The sequence below is a fragment of the Pseudoliparis swirei genome, chromosome 14, assembly GCF_029220125.1.
Source record: "Pseudoliparis swirei isolate HS2019 ecotype Mariana Trench chromosome 14, NWPU_hadal_v1, whole genome shotgun sequence".
Lineage (NCBI taxonomy): Eukaryota > Metazoa > Chordata > Actinopteri > Perciformes > Liparidae > Pseudoliparis > Pseudoliparis swirei.
The window spans coordinates 9,443,675-9,449,903 of record NC_079401.1 but is presented as its reverse complement, the minus strand read 5'-3'; the positions used below and the strand labels follow the sequence as shown (position 1 = coordinate 9,449,903).

Here is a 6,229-nt window from a genome sequence, read left to right as displayed (position 1 = left end):
ACGGTGTTTTACTTAAACACGAAGATCCGTAGCACAGGGCATTCAACACTGAAAAAATCCTAATTTTACGGTAAATAACTCTAAATATTTACAGTAGTTTTACCTTATATAATATACAAAACTCAATATAAACATACCAAACACACAACCACACACTGTTACATTATAATATACTATCTACATAATTCATAAATACACATTTCTTTCCCATTTAATAGCACAATCGACTTTGCATTATTAAACAGTTTGTTCCGTTTTCTTCCACACACTGACCCATACATTTGCATTCTATTTTAAATAGTTTGTTCTGTTTTCCTCCATCAGCCTCCAGACCACAATGAGCATGTTGTCACCGGTTCGTTTGACTCCACCCAGAAAAGAGGAACTAACCAGGACCTGGAACACACGTCTCCACACACAGCCTGCTTTCCCCTCAGCGGGCCGCCTCCAGACCTCCTCTACCCGACAGAACCCTGATCACCCTGATCAACCCTGAGATACCAGGGAGGTACTGAGAGCCTGTGAGCATGACCTCATGGAGAACTCATTAGCTCTCACAGATACTGATTCTACAGGGTCACGCCTCATTAATGGACTCCGACCAATGAGGACGGGAGCTGATGAATGAATGCACTCTTGGCTCAGCAGGGGGTCACTTCCAAGGGAGAGGATGGCAGAGTGAACAGGCGGTGACTGAGCGGAGACGCCAGGCTGCAGAGTTCCATCACATACGACTTAGAACGGAGATCTATTGTCTCAGTAACTACGGTGTTTTACTTTAACACGAGAGATCCGTAGCACACGGGCATTCAACACTGTAAAAAAATATCCTAATTTTACGGTAAATAACTCTAAATATTTACAGTAGTTTTTCTTTTCTTTTTTATTATATACAAAACTCTGTGAAATTACAGACATTATCCGTAAATTAACAACCCAACTGTTAATTTAAGTATTATGCTAATAATTCAAAATAACATTTTTTTCCCATTTTGTAAAGAAAAATGACTATTATTAATACAGTCTTTTTACCGTTTTCTTAAATGACATACAAATTCATGTAAAATAACAATTATTACCTGTAATTAAATGTATTCTTATATGAAGGTTTATGTCCATACTAACAATTTAACGATTTTCTTTGTAATTTTAAGGTAGATCATATTATATTTATATTAACATGTACTTTTACATTCAAACTCTGTAATTCTAAATCTAAATTTAGCTAACTTCTTTCATTACATTAAACATATACATATTGCAGTTTTTTCAAGAGTACAAAGTAAGTTTTGATACTTGTTCTTTAGAGGAGCATAGGGCGACCATGAGTATTTGCTGTTATTTGTCCAGAGTCCAATATTTGTAATCAGAACTGATAATAAATAAATTAAAAGAAATTCTGACACACTAACATCTTTTTAAACACACACACACATACACACACACACATACACACACACACACACTACTCTGCCAACTGACCCTTAACCTCCTAATTGTCTTTCTAAATTAATCTTACATATTATATTTACCTAAATATAATACATTGACATCATGGGGTGAAATCGCCTCTAGAATCTTTACAAGAGGAAAATCCTTAAAACCAAACTTTTAGTTAATTTGTCCTACTTTCAACCAACTTAGATATGTGGATCCTCTTCAGATTCAAAGAGGAACATCTTAATATGAATACCCTCGAGTTTTGGACCGATAACTCTGAGTTAAGGGCCTCAAAAAAAGGTTCAACGGGTCAAATTGGGCCGTATTCTCTTATATTCGCATATTTTTTGACAAGTGCAAAAATGGTCATAATCTCCTAAATATTAGTCCTGGATATCCAAGATTGAACACAGACACTCAGGACAGGGCCTACAATGAGGTGATGGGGTGACATTTCCCCCAAAACACCCACAAGAGTTAATTGTCTGTCTGAAATCCAGGACTTGAAGAGGGTGTGTGGCTTTGCAAATCTGAGACCCTGTTAAGAGTTTGGGCTGATTTTAGCTTCTTTTTTTCGAAACATGTCATAGCTTAGCTTTCTTTACCAGGTTGTAGCCACTCCCAAATGGGACCCAACCATGTAGGCTGGCAATATCTAGCACTTAGCATCCCTGCTTGGCAGCGGTTTAAAAACCAAGAAGAAAAAAAAATGCACTCCTTCAAAGGTTCACAAGTCCTCAAATGTTTGTAATATGACAAATCTCAATTATGATGTTCTACCAGTCTGTTGGACCAGTGCTCTGAGATGTTGGAGATGTTCTTCCAATCTGTTGGACCAGTGCTCTGAGATGTTGGTGATGTTCTACCAGGCTGTTGGACCAGTGCTCCCCAGACTTCTCCCGTACTCTGCTGGGAGCAGCATTGCCAACTGGGAAAAACAACCGACTGAGGAGGATACAGGAGGACATTCCTGAGACATGAGAACATTCCTGATACAGGAGAACTTTCCAGTTACAGGAGAACATTCCAGATTCAGGAGAACCTTCTAGAAACAGGAGAACCATCCAGATACAGGAGAAGCTTCCAGATACAGGGGAACCTTCCTGATACAGGAGAAGCTTCCAGATACAGGGGAACCTTCCTGATACAGGAGAAGCTTCCAGATACAGGGGAACCTTCCTGATACAGGAGAACAATCTAGTTACAGTAGAACCTTCCAGATACAGGAGAACATTCCAGTTACAGGAGAACATTCCAGTTACAGTAGAACATTCCAGTTACAGTAGAACCTTCCAGATACAGGAGAACCTTCCTGATACAGGAGAAGCTTCCAGATACAGGCGAACCTTCCTGATATAGAAGAAGCTTCCAGATATAGGAGAACCTTCCAGTTACAGGAGAACATTCCTGGCAACTATTAGACTTTACAATAAATCACCTCTGGCCAGATCCTCCTCAAATTGAACAACATCAATGAACATTGCACCGCTTTCACTTTATATACACTTAGATACACTGTATTTACTTTCATTTTTATTATTTTTTAAATGTCCTTTATTTTTTAACTTCTTAAATGTAATATGTCCTGTCCTGCTATTTTATTGAATTGTATTGTATTCTTCTAAGAATCTCGTTACTAGAGAGGAAAATAGCACAGACAGACAGACAGAGAGAGAGAGAGAGAGTTCAAAGGAGAGGCCAGGTGCAGTGATCAGACTAATCACAGCAATCAACAACAAAAAAGCAGATTGAAATGTTAAACCCGGTTTCGCGCCTCTTCTCCGCAGTTTGGGCTACGCGCTGCTCTCCTGCGTCAGTGACTCACGAAACGCCACAGAGGGAACGACAGCCTCCTGACATGACAGCTCTTCTTGAGGTAAGAATACCAACTTAATTTAATTTCAGAGAGTAACGTTGTATTGAACGAGCAACGTTAGTGACACTTTGAGGTTTCTACTCGGCTCTCCCATGAGGGGTTGAGCTAGCCTCATGTGAGCTAGCGGGTAGCTACTTTTGAATTCGAGGCATAGTTTTCTGCAGTTCTGTGTCGCCTTGGACGTCAAGAGTAAATTAACTTGGCTATCTGTTAAGTGTGAAGTGTGTTCACATTTCTTTAACATCGTCGATGTAACGTAGGTTGTCGGTTTCTGTGTTGAAAGAGCCAACATTAGCTTACTTTACACATGTTAGCCCAGGTAATGTTTAGCTAACGCTCGTGTTATAGGTTCATTAGTGGCAGGTGGGTTAAGACACCTGAGGGGTCACGTGCTACACACTTCATCTAATAACGACCATTTTATTGAAGTGCTTTGAAACTGGTTCCAAGCAGACGTGTAGAGACAAGCTCACATATACCGGAGCGGTCAGTCCGGACAGTCACGTGACCAGACACGTTATTGTACGTGTCTGTTCACGTGACGTCGGGACTCTGTTCATGTGACCGCTTTAAACTGCGCTGTGTCATATGCTGTCGGGACTGCTGTTCACGTGACGCTCTTAACGTGATGCTGTTGACGTGGTCGGGACTCTGTTCACGTGACTATTGTTAACATGACACTTATAACTGCGCTATGGCGGGACATGACAGCTCACAGCTCCTCAGAAGCTCCGTGAGCTGTCCAGTGAGGGGATGGTTTCATGATCAAATCTTCATTTACTGTCTACTGTTTACATTATCAGATGAGGACGTCACCAAAGAGTGTCCTTTGAGTCAATGTTTACATTTATGTAATTAAGAACATTTAGTTACCCATGATCAGATACAAGTTGTCAAGGATAAACGGTTGTAAGTTGTTTTAAGTTCAGTGTCTTAATTTAACAACAGAATACATTGTTATTGTTAGAACCACTTTTATGTTGTAAATGCTATTTAAAGTTATATTATTATTGTTAATCCTTTCTATTTTGTCTTTTTTCTGGCTGTAGAGAGAATCATGTCAGCCCACAGACAACCTGTTGACCTGTGAGTCTTCAAGCAGTAATGATGACTACGCCTGCCTTAAGTTCCAGTTTCCTGGACATGTCGGCATGAGATTCTGTCCCCACCTGTCTTCAGTCTGGACCCAATGACTCGGACACCAGTCTTGTCGAGGCTAAATTGAGGTAAGCGGTGATGTAGTTCAGTCTAGCAAATGATGGGTGCCAGCACAACTCAAACTAAAATATGTGGTGGCAGTTTTTTTTCTGATTCATTTTCACATTACCCTTTTCAACACTGATAATAACTAATTACGCAAAACTTGCTTACATTTTTCAGATCAAGCATTGACGGGAAAACACCCAAAGTCCATCACTCGTAAGTATCCACTGCAGCATATATAAAAGATATTAGTCCATTTGAACCACTATTGCTAAAACTTACATCGTGATTAATATTAGATATTATTTCTTAAGTACTTTAATGATCTTAGCAAAGCACTTTTTTAAGACATTTCCCATACTGGCCATACAAAACTGGGGAGCTTTTCCTTCGGCCTTCCTTCTTTTGAGTTGTACGGTGGCCCTGAGAGGTCAGGGCACTGCAACTTAATAAAACATGCTAATAGACAAAACACAAGCAAATTAAGAAAACAACTTCATCAAATTGACAGCACATGTGCAGCATTTAGAAAAAGCGCTGCAAATTCAGACGACACAACGCGGTACAGAAAAGCGCTGCAAATTAAGAAAAAGTGTTTCAAGAGGGCACTAAATCGTGATGAACACGGCTTGGACAGGCTTGCTGTTGCTATGGTTTGTGACTCATGAAGTTATTGAAATGTGTTTCTGATGGAAGTGCTAAGACATGCACTGGGTGCATCTTTAAATAGGTAAACATTTAATTACTATCATTCTAAAAGCTGACTCTGTGTTCAGATTGACAGGATGTTTCATAACGGCAACTGTTGGTACAGACAATTTCAAAATAGTTTGTTTAACCCTTGTGTTGCCTTCGGGTCATTTTGACCCGATTCAATATTTAACCCTCCTGTCGCCTTGGTCAATTTGACCCGATTCAATGTTTAATGTCGGTGTTCTTCGAGTCAACAAACAAACATAAAGTACCTCACACTTAAACTTGGAAAACAATATTAATTCTAATAATTTTCTGGAGATTTTAATAGCTGGGGTCATATTGACCTCAAGGGTAAAATATGTTAGTAAATATAAAGGTAACAGGAGGTTAAACATTGAATCGGGTCATATTGACCCGAAGGCGACAGGAGGGTGAAACATTGAATCGGGTCAAATTGACCCGAAGGCAACACAAGGGTTAAGCTTGTTTAAAGGAACGGTAAGAAAAAGAAGCGAACTTTCTAAGGACTTTCCAGTGAATCTGTTTGTCCTTCTCTTTTTTCCCCAGATGCACCGAGGATCTGGCTGATTACTGGAAATTTGGAAGATTGTTCTTTATTTGCACTGTCACTTCTGGTAAATATTTATGGACCTTTTGCAGAATGTTTTGCTTTGACTTATCAACTGATGGTGAATAATTGGTTGATTTTGAAAATGTACATTAAATAAAATGTTTTAAAATCAATATTTGTGTGTACTTTATTTGTAATTAAGTTTCTAACCCCTAGTTAAATTGAAACATTGAAAGTTTTGTAGATGTTTCAATGTATTTAGATTTTTCACAGTAATCTCAAAAGCTAATGTTTCATAATAATTGAACACTTTATTGAAGGTGTTTGATTGTAATAATACAGGAGAAATCTGTAAAATCGCAGAATTTCACTGCAAAGCCTTTAGAAATATCACTTTATCGAAGGTGTTTAATTGTAATAATATAGGCAAAATCTGTAAAATT

The 6,229-nt window shown here is 38.8% G+C and overlaps 1 long non-coding RNA gene across 1 annotated transcript; it reads left to right on the top strand.

The window, feature by feature from the left end:
* The first annotated feature begins 3,243 nt into the window (after window positions 1–3,243).
* Window positions 3,244–5,959, top strand: LOC130204323 (uncharacterized). The gene is made up of 4 exons (XR_008833622.1): window positions 3,244–3,316; window positions 4,366–4,542; window positions 4,697–4,735; window positions 5,783–5,959. It is a non-coding gene; the product is annotated as an uncharacterized LOC130204323 (long non-coding RNA).
* Window positions 5,960–6,229: the final 270 nt, after the last annotated feature.